Below are 21,178 nucleotides of genomic sequence, written 5' to 3' on the forward strand. Positions count from 1 at the left end.
TTTATCCTTACAGGCATGTTTGTAGCTGATATATGATCTTGTCACTTTAGGTGGATCAGAGGAATGTGTCTGGAGCAACATTCTGAAAGCTAGAATTCATCGTACTTGTTTATCATATTTGTGTGGTATGGGGATTGAGATGAGACATAGTGGGTAATGTCCACGTAAATTTGCACCGTTCTCTAGGAACGTTGACGTTCTTATCTCCCCTTAACGGCAGGAAGACTATCTCATTAAAGTGACAACCCGCAAATGAGTTGTAAAGAGATCGCGTGCAAGGGCTTGAAGAAAGCTAGTGTGAAGGAGAATCATGATCGACAAAAGATACACATCCTTCTTTGAGGACCCATATTGGTACGTTGCGGCTGTGCAACTTGGCATATAGAATGCACACCCAAATGAGTAAATACGAAAATCGTCAGGTTCGTACCTAGTAACCAACTGTAACGTCATATAAGTTGGGTGGCAATGGGCCTCAAGGTGAACCAACATAACTGCATACAAGATTGCATAGCCCTAGGCAAAAACTGAAAACTCGGTACGTTTACCAAAATCCGGGCAATCATTTAATTTACGTTTTATGATCACTAAGCGAGGCTATTTGGGGTGAACATGGGAATTCGATGTTCAATTATAAACCCAAAATGCATGCAATAGGGGTGGGTTCGGTTTTTTGCCAAAATCGGAAACCAAACCGAAATTACTGTTCGGTTCGATTTTCTATCGGTTTGCTTTCGGTTCGGTTTGTATTCGGTTCGGTTTTTCTCAGTTCGGTTTCGGCCCGGTTCGGGTTTTTTTTTTTGTGTTTCCCAATAGCAAAAAAAAATTCTAAGAAAACAACTTGTAGCCATTTTGTAATACATCTTCAAAAGGAGTATAAATAAAATCAAAGTCCCATTACAACGTAATCGATAAAATAAGCTATTTGATTTTGATCTTTGAACTTGAGCTTGAGGCCCTTGAGACCTTTGACGTCTTTGACTTCATCTAATTCACACAAAATAATAAGAAGATAGTAGTTAGTACTACAAACTTATACAAAAGTAAATGTTAATTAAAATATGGAAGGCCAATGATACAAAATCAAGACAAAATCTGGAAGGCCAATCATCCTTTACAGTTTACAGCAAGACAAAATCAAGTCTCCCAACATTTAATTACAGCGCACCTATTTATAATAACCTAATCCTATAACTATTCCACAACAACAAAGGCAAGAATCAAACTGATATCGAAGAAAGGAAACAGGTTCATGGTGCATTGAACTATACAAAACAAATGCAGCATAACCCATTATGCATAAACAACAAAGTATAAGTATAAACAAAGTATATGATTAGTCCCCTTGATAAATAGTAATTAGTTCCATAACTTCCTGAGACCTATCCTTCTCCTTTTACATGACTATTACGTGGCTTGCAATCCCATTATACATAAATAACCATCACACTAAAACCCATCACAGATGCGGCTAGCAAATGCAATCCCTTTTTTTCTTTCTACAACTAAAGCCTAAAGGGGCTCCAAGGAGCTCCACTCAACCCTACCTGTATATACTTCCAGATAATTAGAGCCAAAAGGTCCAAACAACCACAAAGAGCAAACATTTAAACCAAAACTCTAAAATTGTATAAGCCGTGATATATCTCTGTTACATAATCCAATTAGAAAAAAAAAATCACCAAACCTTAATAACCCAGAGGATGAAAACCCAACAAAAATAAAGCCCTAAAATAGTCAAGCTCTGAACCCCTTCATTTCCCATAATTCCTTAGCAACCAAACATACTTCAAACCGAAACCGAATAATCACATCCAGTCAAACACATTATAAATATAACCCTAATCCTAAAATCCCAAAACACAAATCGAATAAAATTGCAATACAATTCAAAAGAAGAAAAATCAAAATATCCAAAACAGACAGAATAAAATCAATTACAAAACAAATCAAATTCAAAAATAAATCTAAACAAGAAGGGAAAAAAATTATAGGGGATCAGATCGGAAGAAAAGAAATCGAACAAAAAATTAAACTTCAGAATGTGAGTGAGACTAACCTTTTGCTGTGACTGAGAGTGAGAAGGGTCGTCGCTGGGAATAAGAGACAGAGAGTTTGAGAAAGTGATTGAATTGAAGACTGAGAGAGAGAGGAGGTTGCTGCGCAAAGAAGAAAGTAGCGGAGGGGAGAGAGAGTGTAGAAGAAAAGTGAAAACTAAAATGGAAGTCGGCTAGGGTTTGTAAACTTTAGAAATTTTATAAAGCCTAAAGATTAGAATACCTATAAATAAATTCGTTGTACAATTATAGCAACACAAAGCCAACAACAAGTTGGTATGAAACAACTATCCGAACTTAGAGGACAGGGGTTCGAATCCTCAAGCCATCAGGTTTTGAGGTATTTGTATATGATTTTCATATATCGGTTCAGTTCGGTCCAGTCCGGTTTTTGGACCTCAAAAACCAAAACCGAACCAACCAAATTCGGTTCAGTTCAGTTTGACAGCTTCAGTTGGGTTTTTTTTTTGTTCGGTTTATTTCGGTCTCGGTTTGGTTTTCGGTCTGGTTTTTTTCGGTTTTCAGTTTTTCCAACCCACCCCTAGCATGCAATACTTTATCAAAAACCGTCGATATAAACTCTTCGGCATTATCGAGTCTCCTAGACCTTAAGGGATAAGTAGGGTGGTAAGCCCTTAATCGGCCATGAGGTTTAGCAGCAATGTGTGTGAACAAACATGTGACCAGTTTGTTGATTCATCAACCAAAACCATAAGTATTTATATGTTCCGCATTTTTGTTAGATTAGTCCACATATATTCCATTGAATCCATTGTGAAAAGAGAGTCATTTCGTATCTTTGCTAGGAATGATTTGTAAAATCAATTTCCCTAATGAGCAGGCTTGGCAAAGTGTTCTTGTAGGCACAAGATCCTTACTTCGGGTAAGGAGATGTGTTGTAGTATCATTGTTTGACGTAAGTGTCTTAAATGGTCGTGCAAAAGCAAGTAAACTGCTCAATCATCCAACTCCAGGCCGGCCATATGTGGCGTGTTCCCAATTGGGGGACAACCCATTGGCCCCAAATCAAAGCTTCAGGCTCATTTTTGGAAGTGGTGAAAAGATATTTCACTCTATTTTCTTTAGTGGTTTCATTTATGATTATTGTCATCTCAAATATCCTTAAAAACTCAACAACAGAAAGAATTTAAGGTCCCTTAAATGATAATTCAATACCATTCTTTCAACAAGGAGTGTGCCAAATGTTTTTAATCAGGTTGGATATACCTGAAGTCGTTGTTAGAGATGTGATTTAGGTGTAAAGTTAGTGTGCGTAGTACACATTCATCCAAACAACTAACTTTCCCACATTCCTACCTAATCACGTGTTTAATTGAATCGGTCATATGTATTAAGAAACATGATTCAATTAACTCATATTCGAGGACAATATCAATAAGATTATCCATAAGTAAAACATACACCAAACTTGAATCCAAAAACATGGAAAATTGTTCATAAAGTAAACCAAAATTACTAGGGTGGATTCGGCCAACAAGGTCATTAATGTCAAAATTTTGCTTTTCCAACAATGTTCGGTGGAGCGAAATTAATCTCACATATTGACTACGAAAATGGCACTCTTCAACGACATTGGTAGGGGCACAAACAGGTGCATAACCAATGATCTATTCCATCGAGACATAAGTTGATTATGCAGTGTTGAGGTTCAAGGAATATTTTCCCTTATTCTTGAAGTTTTAGGTCTTAGATACCAAGGATCATGCTTCAGGCATGATGCCATACCTTGGCAGGCCCTGATTGTACCATAGATTGTAAAAATAAACTCGAAATTGGATTATGAAAGAGTATACCATTCGGTGTATCCTTGCCGAAGCAGTGCATCACCATTCGGTATGCTTTGACCGAACTGGGTCAAGCTATTCGGTAAACTCCAGCCGAACTGAGTCTATGTTGTTCCCTCATGTTTGTGGTAGTAATCAGATCCGAGAATTTGGTAAACTTCCACTTTCTACACTACTACTTCAGGGGCAAGTTAGAAACATGGAATGACGAGAAAAAGTATTCTCCAGTCAAAATTCGATCAAATTTATAAACTTCAGAATTGTACTCATTCATAGACATAATCATGGTGTGCTTCAGGCAATGTCTTGCATGATTAGATGGTTTATAGGAGCGAGCCAAAGAGCCATGGAATCCTCGTTCATGAGGTACTTTCGTTTGTAATGCTTCGGGCATAAGTTTTTGAATGAAGATCATGGCGGAGGCTTATTCGGCTTTTCCTTGCCATTGTTGGCTTCAATGGTGTCTCAGCTTCTTGATAGTCAAGTGGAGATTCACGTCTTGTACCCACATATAAAATGGTTTCTATTAGAAAAGTCCAAATAAGGGAAATCGAACTTGTGATGGTTTGACAATCCACTGAATTGGAGGGAACAATATTGTGATTAGTGCTATGGGAATGAATCATGCATAAGCATCAAAGTTAGAATATTCGAGTTCTAAGACATGGTTTTCATGAAAAACGTCAGGTTTTCATGGGTGTATTATTTTATGAAAACTTCGGGTTTCAAAGGCACTAAATTTGAAACTACAAGTTCAATTTAGTTTATGAACGTTCAGTTCATAAAAGAGAGGTTCCTGTAAGAACATAGAATGCAATATACAACTAAGTGTAGTGGATTTGAGTTTCTTCAAGAACTCAAGTGTGAGTGCTTCGGGACTACGAAAGTGAGTCAACGGTTCAAAGAAAAGAAATAAAATATTGAATCGTTATTGTCCAAAAGTAATCTTCAAGTCAATAATTTTGGATTCATTATAATGGACTGCATGTCACTTTTAATTAATTCAATAGATCGGGACCATTCGGGGTCGATTATAGAAGCAAAATAATAATAACATTCGGGTTAAAATTATTTTAAAATGCCAAAAATTAGCAGTGGATTCAAAAAGTCATAGCCCAATAACATTGGGCTTGGGTACCGTGAATAGGGCACCAAAAATATGGGTGCGATCTAAAAACAAGACAAAAATGGCTTTAGGCCGAGAACAAAATGTGGGAGCCCAACATGCTACTGGAGGCGTGCCAATTAGCTACTGGCTGATGGGAGGCTAGCCAAGAAAAGCCCAGCAATGCAAAAGGCTTACTAGTATGCGAGCTGAAATTTGTGAGGAGAGAAGCCTAGCAAGTGGGTTTTGTGCACAGCAAACATCCAAAAAGGGGCTGTGTCTGTGGCAGTGTGTCCTGGCTTGGCTTCAGGCCAGCTAGGCGCAGCTTGGCACATTGTTTCGGTGTGGCTCAATGATTTTTCCACTTTTTTCTTCTTATTTTTCAAAATTTTAGGGTTTTCAGAACCCAAAATAATAAAATAATAATGTTTCTATTTTATTTCGATCCTTTGACTCACAAATTCCACATATAAAAAATTGCGTAATGCATGAAACAAATATATATATTGACAAATATATGAACATATATATATATATATATATATATATATATATATATATATATATATCAGAAGGAAAATATAAACATAGGGGGTTCATGCATCATGAGGAATGTTTTCATGCTTCAAGGTTGTTTCAAATATCTTCCCTTATTTTAAGCATACCTGATTGGCAGAAAATGACAAAAGCCTTTGAATTTGTAGAAGATCCTTCGCAGAAAGCTTGAATTTGTATCACGTTGTGAACACGGAAATTCCTGCAACAAACGAGACAAAAACATGTGTACAAAATAATATTTTGTATTAATGATTTTGGGGTTACAATCTCTCTCAAAATTGATCCTCTGATTCGATCTTCGTAAGGTGTTGATTTGTGGATGTGCGATTGATCCAAGGGCCGTCGAGGCTTGATCTTGGATGAACAGTTGAAAGTTTTCTTCAAGGGCCGTTTGGGCTTAATCTTGAAGGTTGAGGGAAGTTTTTTCAATGGCCTTTGGGGCTTGATCTTGATGAACAGTTGATGAATGGATCTTCAAGGGCTTTTGGGCTTTATCTTGAAGAACAGTTGGATATGTGGATTTGTTGATGTTGTTGATCCAAAGGGTCGTTGGGGCTTGATCTTAGGATGAACGGATGATGAACGATAAACACTTTCTTCAAGGGCCATCGAGGCTTGATCTTAAATTGGTGAAAGTTCTTCAAGGGTCGTTGAGGCTTTGTCTTGAAGGAGGATTTGACGAAGAACGAAGAAGGCTTTCTTGATCCTTTGGGATTTCTTGGGAATTTAGGAGGTTGGATGCTTGAAAGCTTTAGAACTTCAAAGCTTCAAGGATTTAGGGAATTCTCTTCCAATTTGGGAGTAGAGAAAATGTATATGTGAATTGGTCTTCTAAAATGAATGAAATGGCTTCTATTTATAAAATTTTCCAAGGCCTAATTTTGAATATAATATTCAGATGAAATAAATCGTTTCTGCCAGGTGTTGACACGTGTCTTGCTTGATGACTTTTTCGATTTATTTTGATTTTTCGTTTAGTCACACACTATGTGTAAAATTTATGTGACACGTGAGTGTTGAAATTGTAACTATTGGTCAACAATTATTTCACCGAAATTTTGATGTCTACAAATGCCCCCACTTCAAGGCGCGCCGTATACATGTGCTTGTCACGTGTAGGAGATGCGTTTTGAAGTCCCTTAATGTAGATGTCGATCCAAGGGCCATTGAGGCTTGATCTTGAATTGGGCTGGAGATTTCTTCAAGGGTCGTTGAGGCTTGTTCTTGAACTTTTGTTTGAAATTTCTTCAAGGGGCGTCAAGACTTAATCTTGAAGGTTGGAATTGGACCACAAGGAGCTTCACGTGGTAGATGATCTTTGGCTTTGGTAGTGGATGAATCGGCACATATTTTGTTGCGCTTGTTGACTTTCCACAGCTTTGATCTTGAACTGGGTTGGAGGATTTTCTGGATTCCTCCAATTGTTGACTTTCCACAGGCTTATTCTTGAACTGGGTTGGAGGATTTGGAGGATTTTCTGGTTTCCTCCAATTGTTGACTTTCCATAGCTTATTCTTGAACTGGGTTGAGGACTTTCTGGCTTCCTCCGATTGTTGACTTTCCACAGCTTATTCTTGAACTGGGTTGGATGACCTTTTGGCTTCCTCCGATTGTTGACTTTCCACAGCTTATTCTTGAACTGGGTTAGAGGATTTTCTGGTTTCCTCCGAAGGTCTAAACTTACCCTTTTTTTATGTGGAGCTGGATTTGATTCAAGGGTGATGGACACTTGATTTTGAATCGTACTTGTTATTTCTTCAAGGGTCATCGAGGCTTGATCTTGAATTGGGCTAGAAGCTTCTTCAAGGATCGTTGAGGCTTGATCTTGAAGGTTGATTCGACCACATAGAAAGCAGACACGAGGTGAAGGTGATGGCCTGTTTCTTTGTTCAATCTTTCTAATTCACACTTGAGCAGTTTGGTCAACGGTATGATCTTTAAGAGTGGTGGGCGCTTCTTCCAGTTGGTGACTTGATCTTTAAGGATTTGATTCAAGGGTGGTGAATTGGCATGTGCATCTCACAACGCCTAGCGAGTTGACCCAAGAATTTGAGGGTCAAAACGAGTCCACCAAACCCAGAGTGATTGCAACCCTAATTATATGAGATACTTTTGATTTTGAAGAAGTAGCGGATGAATCGGCACGTGCTTTGTTATGCTTGTCTCTACATGCTTCAATGTATCATTTTCCCTTGCCTTATCTGTTCTTCGGGCAGATGTGGTATCTTATCTGGAAGCATAAGATGTTGAAACAATGGGTACTTCGAGAGCAGTGCTAGGTAAGCAATCAGGGAACGGTTCCAAGCAGTCGGTTCCTGACTGGGAGTTTGAGTGGAGGTTCCGACATATTGCTTTCTTTATCCTTGTCTTTGTAGGTAAGAATAAGGACAAAGAAAAGGACATAGAGATTGCATGATATGAGATACTCTTGCTTTCTACCCTGATGATATGAGATACTTTTGCTTTTGGTGTCATTTGTTTGCAAAGGTATTCCCGAAGAGGAAGAAAACCGAGTATTTCAAGAGGCTCTGCTGGGAGTGTACTCTCGGAGGTGAGGAATGGTTGGGCATTTTGCCAGGTCTGCCTTGCTATGGACAACAAAGGTCGACATATATAGGAATTTCTCAACAGCCAATAATGGCACTATTCCTTTACTTTTGTCGGCAACCGTTGGGTAATTAAAACAATAAGATTCACGCGTTTTCGACTTTGTTAGAAATCTTTGCTCGTGCTTTCTACAAAGTTGAGGTTGCGTGTGAAAGGTGGCGACACACTTTGATTTGGCAAGTCCAGCTTTTTAAATTCAGAGAGTAGTGCCTCTTCGATCTTTGAACCGGTGGCCTTGTTGCCTATTCGATTTCTGAACAAACAGCCCGGCTTTTGAAATTTGGGGAGAGGTGCCTTTTTGGTTTCCGAATGGCCACGTTGCCTCTTCGATTTCTGAACAAGCCCTGTTGCCTCTTCTTTTTATAGAGACATTAATTGTGTTCAAAAACACACTTAGAGAGTTGTTACTTGTTAGGAATTTCCCTCATTTTGTATTTCTAAGAATTCGACTTACACGACCTCTTCTTCTTTCATCATTCTTGCAAATGACTTGCCCATCTGATCGTTGTCTTGATTTAAATGTTGGGGAAGATGTTGATATGTCTTCTCCAGACAACATATGGCGCCCGTCCTTCTTATCCGCCACCGGTCCTCTTACAGTTAGGGACTCTATGATGAAGGATGACATAATCGCTACGGTGGTAGCTAGAAATCTTCTCACCCCCAAGGACAACAGGATCTTTTCCAAACGGTCTGATGAGCTGGTTGTTCAGGACTCTCTGGCTTTCAATGTTCAGTGTGCGGGCTTTGTATCAAATATGGGTCAACGCCTTCTTGCTCGTACTCGCCAGGTCGAATCCTTGATGGCTGAGGTGGCGAGTCTTAAGCAAGAGATTAAAGGGCTTAAGCATGAAAATAGAGAGTTGCATATGCTCGCAAATCGTTACTCAACGAGCATGAAAAAAAAGCTCGACTAGCTGCAGGAATCCGAAGGTCGGATTCAGAGTGACCACTGGATGTTTGTGGCTTTACTCCAAAGACATCTACTGCCTTCGTCCTCCGGAGCTTTACCAAGTGTTGAGGTTGCAAATAATCAACTTCTGGTGCCTTCCCCTTCTGAAGCTCCGCCAAGTACTGAGGCGCCACCTGATCAACCTTTGTGAAGGCTCCCTTCTGTTTGCTACTCCCTTTTATTTTATTTTATTTATTTTCTGTCTCATGTAAAATGTACATTTATGTAAATTTTTAGAGAAATCAATAAATAAGTTTTATTTCTTTCACTGTCTATACATATACATACATATATATATATATATATATATATATATATTTTCAGTGCGCTTGGCATCATCATTATTTTTCTTCTTTTTGCCAATTTGCATGTCTCATTTTTTGCTTTTTGCACGCCATCATCCCTTAACAAATGATGGCTATCATTTTTCCTTTTTTTTTATTTCTTTTGGATGGTGCCTGATGCACCGAAAGCTTTATAACTTTTTTTTATTCTTTTTTCTTTTTTTTTTTTTTTTTTTTGCATGGTGCTGTCCACCAAGATTCCACCATTTTTTTTAATATCATTTCTTCTTCTTTCCAGGTTGGTTTGTCTCCTTTCTTTTTTTCTTTTTCTTTTTTATATATATTCCCCACATGGTGCAGGCGATGGGCAGAATGAGAAGTACCACAACAACTTGGGCGAAGAGGGAATTGAGGGCAAGAGTGGAGCTGTAGCCTCGGAGGGAGATCCAGGGACTGAAGATGGAGAAGCAAGGTTGGAGTAGGGCGCTGCGGTCTTGAATAATTTGAAGTCACTGGAGGAAAGACATCTGAATCCCCCTGTGAAGCCAATGAGGTATGTTAAGAAGCCAGCATAGCATGTAAGCCCGGAGTGCAGCCCTATCTCCATCAGCACCATCACTGCCATCAAATGACGACGTTCCCTCATCCAATTCTCTGTCGCAATCGCAGGCGCTTTTAAGAATCCGAAATGATTTGGTGGAGACGTCGTCTGTACCGATTGCCAGCAAAAAGTGGAGATGATAGTTCAACTCCGTAAAGCAATGGAAATGACGGACAAGCTTCGGTGATCCAACAGAAGCAACAGTGTTCATAGTTGCTGCTGGCTGGGTCCTTGTTCCTTATGGCTTGCTTGCTGCAACTTGGGAGAGGAAAGAAAGCCGGAACGGATGCCGAGGGAGACGATGGTTTGGGATATCTTGTGGGTGACAAAACCAGACTTGTTGATGGTGAAGACAAATATAATGGCGCCGGCAGAGGATTGGAGGAGGAAGGTGCAGTTGAAGTTGATGATGGTGGCTACGGTGATGTAGAAGAATAATAGGGTCCTGTAGAAGGAGCAACGGATGGTGGAGTGCTTCGACGAACCACTTGCGCTCGGACTTGGTCTCGCCGAAGTTGCAGGTCATGCCAGCGAACACCGAGAGGCACTACCCTAATGAAGCCTCTACCAGTCTTGTTCCCAGCTTGCAGGTCCTTGTTCATCGACTTGAAACCCCTGATGATTCCGGCGATGAAGAAGAAAATGAAGACCTCTTTTTTTTTTTTTTTTTTTTTTTTGCAACTGCAACAGCAATTCCTCCTCATCAACCAAGGCTGAGGTCCAATACAAGACTCTGCCTTCCGACGACGAAGATAGCGATGACATCGATGGAGACCCTCCGTTTTGGTCCGATGCTGATGGGAAATTATCAATAGCTTTCTCCGACGAACATATTAGAGTCAACGATGGTGACCACACATATTGACATAAGCAAACGGCGTCGTGTAATGCATGGTTTGGGGATGGGCAGCAACGATATTGATGATGTTTGCCACTGTTTATGGCTTCTTCCGACGACAGGCGTGATAGCGAGTGAAACAAGAAAGCATATCTTTACTTATTACAGTCGGCTGAGATGGTTGAGAGGATGGAGGGAAGAGTGATGGGTCGAGAGACTGGGCCTGGGCCTGGATTTGGGCTAGTGGAATCCGGTTGCGTCGAGCGAGCTAGGGATGATGATGGCACTGGGCCAGCCCGTGGCGTGTGGTGAGCTTGGTGAAAGCTGGACCTGGGGCCTGCTGTAGATTTTGACTGAGATTGTTTTTCTCCATCCATGCGGCTTTTAAGTGGACACTTCAACATATATAATATAAAAATATATTATATATAATAATAAATTTTTTTTCGTTTTTGTTTTGTTTTGTTTTTTTTTTTGTTTTTTTACAAAGAAATTGTAATAATATTGATCTTCAAACCTTTAATAAAATATTTCTTCTTTATTTTGACGTGACTGAACTCAAAGTTTAATGTTCGAGCTGCCTATATACCCCTCCAAAGAAGAGATCAAGTCATAATGTAGTTCAAATACATATATTTTTTTTTTGGAATTTTTTTTTTGTGCCTTACGCAGTTTATGCTCTTGCGGGCCAGAAGCATCTTGGTGCCGTTTGCAGTTTCAGTTAGTGAGGCAAGGAGCTTTTGGTGCCGTTTGCAGATTCAGCTCGTGCAGGCAAAGAGTGTTTTGGTGCCGTTTGCAGTTTTAGCCGTTTGCAGTTTCAACTCGTTCAGGCAAGGAGCGTTTTGGTGCTGTTTGCAGTTTCAACTCGTGCAGGTAAGGAGCCTTTGTTGTCGCCTTTTATGCTCGTGTGAACAAGAAGCGTTGTTGGTTCGTCAAGCGATCCAGGAGAGTCGTTCCTCGCAATCTTCATAGCAAGAAGCCTTGACTGAGTAGTTGAAGAAGTCTTCTAGAAAGATGTCACGCATCGTGATGGGGATGGATGATCTCCGTGTCAAAGTTTCATTATCTCCAACACTTTCACATTGTTTTGGAGGTTGACAAGAGCTGCTTTGCCCCCTTTCCCATTGGTGAACTTGTGGAAGAGATGGTTGCTGCTTGGAGAGGCGTTCCTCGCAATCTTTATAGCAAAGAGCCTTGATCGAGTTGCTAAATAATTTTCTGAGGAAGAAGAGATCGCGCATGGTTGATCTTTGTGTTGAAATTTCCTCATCTTCAACACTTTCACAGCGCTTTGGAGGTTGGCGAAAGCTACTTTGCCCATTTTCCGATGGGTGAACTCGTGGAGAAGACTTATGCTTCTTGTGTAGTTTCTTTGGAGTGACATAAGTTCATCCTTCAACTTCACTTGACTTGACTGTCATGGTTTTGGAGCATGCCCCCAGCGGTTGAAGTGAAGATTTTGAGTCGAAAGAGCTAGAAGTGACAGTGGTATAGTTTGACTTCACCATATTGTCAAGATCTAGCTTGATGATTCCTTTCTGAACCAACTTCATGATAAGGTCTTTCAGCACGAAGCATTTTTCCGTTGGATGACTGATGAAACGGTGGAATTTACAGTATCTTAGACTATCAATGCGATTCATCTCTTCCGGCAGTCTGCACTCAGGTAGGTCGATCACCTTTTTGTCAAGCAAGTCTTTCAAAATGGCAACCATATCAGAGTCGGGGAATGGATAAGTCTTCTCCTCAAGCTCCTTCAAAGTGCGTTTACGCATCTCTTGATCACGAAAAGCTTCGGTTTGAATCACCTTGCCTCTTGTAGAGATTATGACGGGAATTGTGTGGACCATCATTACTTCCTTAGTGGGTTTCCACGCAACCTTCTCCACCTTCGGCCCAAAAACTTTATTGTTTTTATAGTCAGCGATCAGTTCTTTCTTCCCATGATGGGCGATGCTCAACTCCATGTCATGGGCGCAAGTGGCTAATTCCTCGAAAGTCCGTGGTTTGATGCCTTGAAAGATATAGTGTAACCCCCATTGCATGCCTTGGACGCACATCTCAATTAAGAAGATCTCCAAGAGCCTATCCTTACAGTCGAGGCTTAGAGTGCGCCATCGGTTGATGTAGTCCACGACTGGCTCATCTTTCCATTGCTTCGTACTTGTTAGCTCCAGCATGCTTACAGTGCGGCGAGTGTTGTAGAAGCGGTTGAGGAACTCCCTCTCTAGCTAATCCTAACTGTTGACAGATTCGGGCTCGAGGTGGGTGTACCAATTAAAGGCATTACCTTTCAGCGAGCGCACAAATTGCTTGATGAGGTAGTCTCCCTCCGTTCCAGCATTGATGCAGGTTTTGACGAAATGTGCAACGTGCTGCTTTGGGTTTCCTTTTTCATCAAACTGCATGAACTTTGGTGGTTGTTAACCCCTTGGCATCTTTAGGGCATCAATTTTCTTTGAGTAGGGCTTTGAGTAAAACATGGACATATGTGAGTTCCCTTCGTACCATGCCTTGATGGTGTTGGTGATTATCCCCTGCAGCTGCTGGATAGAGAGAGATCCCATGAATGCCGCTGGCTCCGACTTCACATCGACTTTCTCCACCGGAGGCTCCTCTTCTTTGCCAGCTCCTCTCTTTAGTGGATCATCCTCTAGGTCGGGGTTATCGCCGTCATGTGGCTCTAGTCGGCTGACAAGTTCAGCGATTTGCAAGTCTTTTTCTTCCACAATCCGTGTTAGCCTTGCGATCGCTTCATTCATTTGAGCTAGTTATTCTTCGATGGAGGTAACGTCGATGGTCATGACTTGTGCAACCAATAAACATGACTTTCCTTTAGACATCTAGGATGCTGACGAAGAACATCGTTGGCTGCTTTGGGATGTCATCTTGTGTGCCTTAGTAGCATGCTTCGGTGCCCCCAGCAAGGTCAGGTTGATGACGGACTCACATCTGATGCTCCCTTTACTCCTTTAACAGCACCAACTTTGAAGTGGCATGTTGAGGAGCGGTTGTGGCGCCAATGGATTGTCCGTTTGCGACAGAAGTGCTCAGAATCCTTCCCTTGGCGGTTACGAGAATGGCTTGTCCCTTGATTGATGCCATTGACTTTGAGGTGTGTTTGGGTTCCTTGAATGGAGAAATGGATGAGAGGTAGAGATGGTCCCACTGGGCATGCCAAATTTGTGAACACGAAAATTCCTGCAACAAACGAGACAAGAACACGTGTACAAAATAATATTTTGTATTAATGATTTTGGGGTTACAATCTCTCTCAAAATTGATCCTCTGATTCAATCTCTGTAAGGTGTTGATTTGTGGATGTGCGATTGATCCAAGGGCCGTCGAGGCTTGATCTTGGATGAACGGTTGAAAGTTTTCTTCAAGAGCCGTTAGGGCTTAATTTTGAAGGTTGAGGGAAGTTTCTTCAAGGGCCTTTGGGCTTGATCTTGAAGGTTGATGGATGAACGGATCTTCAAGGCTTTTGGGCTTGATCTTGAAGAACTGTTGATGAACGGATCTTTAAAGGCCTTTGGGGCTTGATCTTGATGAACAGTTGATGAATGGATCTTCAAGGGCTTTTGGGCTTTATCTTGAAGAACAGTTGGATATGTGGATTTGTTGATGTTGTTGATCCAAAGGGTCGTTAGGGCTTGATCTTAGGATGAACGGATGATGAACGATGAACACTTTCTTCAAGGGCCGTCGAGGCTTGATCTTGAATTGGTGAAAGTTCTTCAAGGGCCGTCGAGGCTTGGTCTTGAAGGAGGATTTGACGAAGAACGAAGAAGGCTTTCTTGATCCTTCGGGATTTCTTGGGAATTTAGGAGGTTGGATGCTTGAAAGCTTTAGAACTTCAAAGCTTCAAGGATTTAGGGAATTCTTTTCCAATTTGGGAGTAGAGAAAATATATATGTGAATTGGTCTTCTAAAATGAATGAAATGGCTTCTATTTATAGAATTTTCCAAGGCCTAATTTTGAATATAATATTCAGATGAAATAAATCGTTTCTACCAGGTGTTGACATGTGTCCTGCTTGATGACTTTTTCGATTTATTTTGATTTTTCGTTTAGTCACACACTACGTGTAAAATTTATGTGACATGTGAGCATTGAAATTGTAACTATTGGTCAACATTTATTTCACTGAAATTTCGATGTCTACACACGTTCAACACAAAAAAATTAAATTGAATCAATAGCATGTAAATTAATTCAATAAAATAATAAATTAATCATAATAAGAATAATTAAAACATAATACTCTCTTGATTGAAGATCAAACTCTTGTTAGCGCAGCCTCAAGAGCGTACTGATAACATGTTATAGGCATAATTTACTGAACAATTATGGAGGCCATAGAGAGAAATGTGTGGCAATAGTAGAGAGAAAAAAGAGATGTGTAATTGTGAGGTGTATTCTATTCCACCTCATTGTGCCTTTATTTATAGTAGTATGGAAGGTTAATTCCTTACCCTTTTAGGATTACAACTCTTTAATAGGTAATCAACTCCTAATAGAAATATAAGAGATATTCCAAAATATACTAGGATTTACACAATCACATTCCTAATCTAATAGGACTGCAACAATTAGGTACTTTTTGTTAAAACTCCTTATAAAAGTTTGTTGTAGAACAACATCTCGAAGGGTGCAAGCAAAGCATGGCATACAAGTGACTGGCTGCCTTTCTCTCTCCTCACCCTGCTAATAACTTTTAGAGAGAGAAAAATGAAAGCATTGGAGTTTGCTCAATTGGGTTTGGCATAATCACCCAAAAAGACTATTCATTTCTTTTAAAAATTGGGTAAATTACATAGTAGCCCATCAGGTTTGAGGTCTATTGCAATCTTATACAACATCTTTATTGCAATCTTATACAGCATCTTTAAAACATTTCACTTTCATACCTCAAGTACTATTTTATTTCAATTTCATACAACTGTTACATTTTCTATCCATGAATCTGTTAAATGCTGACGTGGCTGCCACATATATACCATGTGGCTGACAAATGTTTGCCACGTGGCAAATAAAATAATTTTTTAATTTTTTTTTTAAAAAGCTGATTTTTTTTTCTTCTTCTTCTTTCTTGCAAGTTTTTGGGTTCTTCAGGGATGTGGGTCGCTAGGGGGAAGAAGCAGGAGGAGGAGAAGGAGGAAGAAAAAGAAGAAGAAAAAAAAGAAAAAAGGACCGAACCCCCTGCAACCCAAAAGAAGGAGGAAGAAGAAGAAGAGAAGAAGAAGAAAAAAAAAAGGGACCGAACCCCCTGCAACCCAGAAGAAGAAGGAGGAAGAAGAAGAAGAGAAGAAGAAAGAGGAGGAGGAGGAGGAAGAAGAAGAAGAAGAAAAAAAAAAAAGGGACCGAACCTCCTGCAACCCAGAAGAAGAAGGAGGAAGAAGAAGAAGAGAAGAAGAAAGAAGAGGAGTAGGAAGAAGAAGAAGAAGAAGAAGAAAAAAAAGGGGGGGACCGAACCCCTGCAACCCAGAAGAAGAAGGAGGAAGAAGAAGAAGAAGAAAGAAAAAAAAAAAAAAAAAACCGAACCCAGAAGAAGGAGGAAGAAGAAGTAGAAAGAGAAGGAAAAAAAATAAAAATAAAAATTGTCCCGAAATTAAAAAATTATTTTTATTTGCCACGTGGCAGACATTTGGCAGCCACATGACATATATGTGGCAGCCACGTCAGCATTTAACAGATCCATAGATGGAAAATATAACGGTTGTATGAAATTGAAATAAAATAGTACTTGAGGTATAAAAGTAAAATATTTTAAAGATGTTATATAAGATTGCAATAGACCTCAAACCTGATAGGCTAGTATGTAATTTACCCTTAAAAATTTCATCCTCCTCTCTATCTATCTATCTTGCCTTGGACCCTCCGAAGAAAGAAGGGTCTTCTGATACCACTCTGTCTTTCTGTCTCTCCGCCATAGCTGTTGATCTTTTCCTCTCATGGGTTTTGTTTACTCCATTCATCACATGCTTCTGGTTCTCATATATTAGCTGAATTCAATCTCTCTCCGGCTCTGCATATTTTTTTGTGGGTCTAAAATTTTGCTTTGTGGGTTTAAATAAATGGCCACCAATGCATCTGGGTTCTTCACTGCTCCTACAGTTCCGAGCCAGAGGAGGAAGATTCAGCCTTCAATACGCATTTTTGGATCTGGGTTTCGTTCCCCTGAGGAATCTCCAAGAGGGTATTCTGCTCCAGCACTTTTGAAGGCGCAGAGAAGCATGTTGGAGCTTCCGCTTTTGAATCTCGATCACCCAAGTGAGTTCAATCTCCATTCTTTCATTCTTTTTGGTGATATTGCCCCTTATTGTTTTGTATGTTGGATTTTGCATTTGATTTATTATCTTTGTTGGAAAGCTTCATAATTTGCATTTATTCATAAAGTTCTTTAGCTTTCTGGTTTTACTTGTATATGCTAGATTTGTTTCGATAAGTAGGATTCGAGTTATGGTTGGCAATAGCATGCCAGTGCATAGTCATTTTCTGTATGAAAGGGATGGGGAATAAATTCCCATGTGTAAACTTGTGCTGCACAAAGTTTTTAAATTTTGGGTTCGGATATATTATCACTGAGGATTGGGAATTGGATGATCTTATTCATCTCCATTGCAGTAGGATTTACAAGGCTTAAGCAACGAAGCCAGCTACAACCGATCTAAAATCAAACCAACTTTTTAGTAACTACAATCAATTTAAGGCTAAAATTTGGGGAAGTATACATATACATAGATGATTAAGGCACAGTAAAGTAACTGTCTAACAAATCAATCTTAGGACTAACTAGAGGATGCAACTAAGTTAGAAGCATTTTCATTGATGTAAGTTGGGTTAGAGGCATGAGTTTAGGTGAATCAGTATTTGGCAAAAATATTAGATTTCCTTTTGATGATACTTCTAGATGAGGTTTTGTATTGGTTTTTAAAGGTTGCTTGTATCACTGTTCTTCCGATGGCTTCGCCATCTGTCTGCTCTCTCTCTCCCACTTAAAATAAGAGAATGTTTTGGATGATGGAAGGGAAATAAAGGCCATAATCATGAACAAAACTAAAAGTTTCTCTTATCAATTTACCACTTTTGTAGACCCACTTAAAGTGACTTTTTCTTGCCTATTGTCGTCTGGCTATCTTATTAACCCCAGAAAAAAAAAATTTGTTTATCAAATTAAGGTTTTTTTTTTCCTTTTCTTGCATTTGGATTGTCTTTGCGCTCTGTAGCTATCTTCTCTAATGGCTTGGGAAAGGGTGCTAAATGTAGAACATGACCAAATTACCAAACGCCTTTATTGAATGCCTAGTGTGTTATTGAACTTTGTCCTGAATGAATTGGTTGTTTATTTCTGTTTTTGTAAAATCTAAAATTTAATTCGTACCAGTGGCCCATGGCTTTGGATGGATCTTTTAAAATTGTCTCCTGCATCTAATTATAATTGTTCTTGGTTAAAGCTATCTCAGGTTCGACCGTGGCCACTGCTATGTGTTTTATGTAATAAACAGAGTGCCTTTGCCCAGAGCCACTGTCAGTACTGGGATTGCATTTTGGTTAAATAGCTGGTAAATGATAATCTGTCTGATCTTAAATAATCTCTATTTTATTTCAGGCTTGTCAATAAAGGCTGCAAGTTAATTGGATGCAGCTCAGCAGTACCCAGTCTTAAGATTTCAAATGATGATCTTGCGAAAGTAGTAGATACTAACGATGAATGGATATCTGTTCGCACTGGGATTCGTAATCAACGAGTTATTTCAGGGAAGGTCATGCTTTTCTGTGCATGATAATGTCATTAATTTGGTAAACAGGTTGAGGTAGCTTAGCCTGTGTTGAGCCTCTTTTTTTAAATCGCATGCTATGGGTTTAACTTAAAAAATTCAGCTTCATAGTCTCATACTTGTGGTGCATATGCACTGCATTACAAGTGGAAACAATCTGTTGGACCTCTCAGGTTGACGATTTTAATCTTGCCTAGGATGAGGTTCGTTAGGTAGCGGCTTGTATGACCTTCTTTCTGTCGCTATTGAACGAAATCTGTTGCATAGTACCATGGCTTCACCATTCTATTCGGACCGCTGAAACTATAAGCATATGGCGAGGTTTGACCTGATTAATGCTGGTAGTGTAAGATGTGTAAGAGCCTAAAAGGGATTTTCCTATGTTGTACTGGATATTTGAATGCTTTTACCTTTTATCTGAACACTTATTTTAGTCAAATATGTGTCTCTTTCCTCGTCCTCATTTTTATAAAGGGGTTCTATTTCAAACAAAAGTAGATTCTTGTATCCTTGTGGGCATCTATGTCTAAGAACTTTAGAAGAGTTCCCATTAGGGCGATTTATCTTGACTGGACTGGAGTTTTGTACTAGATGTGACATGCTCTTTTTGGTTTGTTCAGTATTTGGTTGAACTACCGCTGGCTGACTTTTAAAAACTGTAGCTTTTTAAGGTCTCTTCTTTATATTCCTAGTAGGTTATTTTATTGATTAAGTTTGTTGTGCTTATATAGTTTTATGCTTTTCCCATGGCACGAACTTTGACCAACTATGTGAACTATACTGGACTATATTGATCGCGATTCACACGTGATATAGAACAAACAACTGAGTGTTACTCTATTTTGCATGTTAGAAACCCCTGTGCAGTGCAAGTGGAGCTAAATATTGATGTTGTTGAGCTTCGCATTTTAATGAATGCTCGAGCAAAAATTCAAACTCTTAGTGCTTATTAAAAAGGTCGTACCCAGTGCACAAGGCTCCCGCTTTACGCAGGGTCTGGGAGAGGTGAATGTCGGCTAGCCTTACCCCCATTTATGGAGAGGCTGCTCCCAAGTCTCGAACCCGAGATCTACCGCTCATGGGCGATGGCACTTGCCATCGCACCAAGTGCGACCACCCTAAACCATAAACTCTTAGTGCTTATTGAAGAGTCAAAATTATATTATATATTTCACCCTATTCTTAGTGTAATTTGATAATTATTTTGGTAGAATTTTGATACTTTGCTTTATATTTTCAATATAGGACATTCAACTTCCTCTGGAGCAAAACGTGACCAAACGGACGAATTTTGGACTGATTCAAATTGGAGGATGTTTGTGTGTTCCTTAGCTTGTTAGTATCAAAATCTCAACAATTTCTACCAAGCGGTTATTTTCTGGAGATTAAATGAAGGAGCAGTGCGCATTGCTGGAAAGTAACGTTTCTGGGCTTAAACTGCATTTTTGGAGCCCAAGATGACTTCGGATGGGTTCGTGGTCTTCTGGAGAAGTGTTCAGAATAGTCAAAGCTTTAAATCCAGCGATTTTGGGCCAATTTTGGAGCTGATTTGGGTTCAAAACGTGGCTGTGCAGATTTTTGGGCGAATTTACCAATTCAATTTAGGATTATGTTTCCTATTTTGTTTTAATTTATTTAGTTTTCTAGTCTTATTCGAAGACCTTTTATTAGGAGGATTTTATTTAGAGTAATATAAATAAGCCTTTTGGCAAACCTAGGGTTTTTGGGGAGAGAGAGAACCCATACAATTTTTGGAAAGAACTTTTGGGGCAAAGCTTAGAGGTTTCAAGACTTATACTTTCAAGGTGTTTTCATTCTTTTTTCTATTTCGACAAAGACTCTATGATTTTTATTATGAATATGCGTAACTAATTTTCTTTTGCAAGGGTGAGGCCATGATCCTTAGCAAGAATATGTAGTTTCTTCTTAAATTGCTTATGAATTCATGCATGAAAGTTTTGAATTGTTAATCACCAATTTAAACTATCTATTTCTCTTAGTGATTCGCGACCATTAAGATATTTAGAAAAGTAATTTGATGCAATTTTGGCGGAGGTCTGTCCCTAAAATTGACTAAGGTTTCTTGTGGTTAATATGTGTAACCTTTTAGGATGGGCGACATGTTTTAAGGGTTATATGGTTTTTCAAAGGGTTTTCACAAAACTTAATGAGTCTTGCATGCTACAGCCCGTCCCGGAAGATAATTCTTGTTGACGTAAATTGACGGAAATGCCCATGGACGTTAAATTGTGTAATGTGGTTTAAGTGTTGTTTTTGAGTCAATATTCTTAAATCCTAATTGTTTGGAATCAATTAGAATTAAGTTATTGTATGTTTTGGTTGTTGACCAATCCTAGGCCATACACACATTCTCTCTCTTCTCTCCCGTACTGTCTCATCTCTCTCAGACTTTCCCTCTCTCCCTTCTTCGCACGGACAAGCTTCAAATCCCACACTCGAGCACGAATCGACGTTCTAAAGGTGAGATTCTTGTTCCTTGCAAGCTCCTGAGTACATCTATACCATTCTTAGGACTTGAAACCGTGAGAAACCCTAACCCCGATTTTGTGCACTGTTCATGCACACGTA

General features: G+C 39.5%; 2 long non-coding RNA genes across 2 annotated transcripts; one reads left to right on the plus strand and one right to left on the minus strand.

Moving 5' to 3' along the window:
- Positions 1-826: 826 nt before the first annotated feature.
- LOC139197263 (uncharacterized) lies at positions 827-2,209 on the minus strand. Its single transcript, XR_011582501.1, has 2 exons — positions 2,060-2,209; positions 827-987 (listed from the first exon to the last, which is right to left on the minus strand). It is a non-coding gene; the product is annotated as an uncharacterized lncRNA (long non-coding RNA).
- A 14,410-nt stretch (positions 2,210-16,619) lies between these two features.
- On the plus strand, positions 16,620-20,474 carry LOC103437218 (uncharacterized). Its single transcript, XR_529661.4, has 2 exons — positions 16,620-17,081; positions 18,421-20,474. It is a non-coding gene; the product is annotated as an uncharacterized lncRNA (long non-coding RNA).
- Positions 20,475-21,178: the final 704 nt, after the last annotated feature.

This window comes from Malus domestica, chromosome 06 (assembly GCF_042453785.1).
Source record: "Malus domestica chromosome 06, GDT2T_hap1".
Classification (NCBI taxonomy): Eukaryota; Viridiplantae; Streptophyta; class Magnoliopsida; order Rosales; family Rosaceae; genus Malus; species Malus domestica.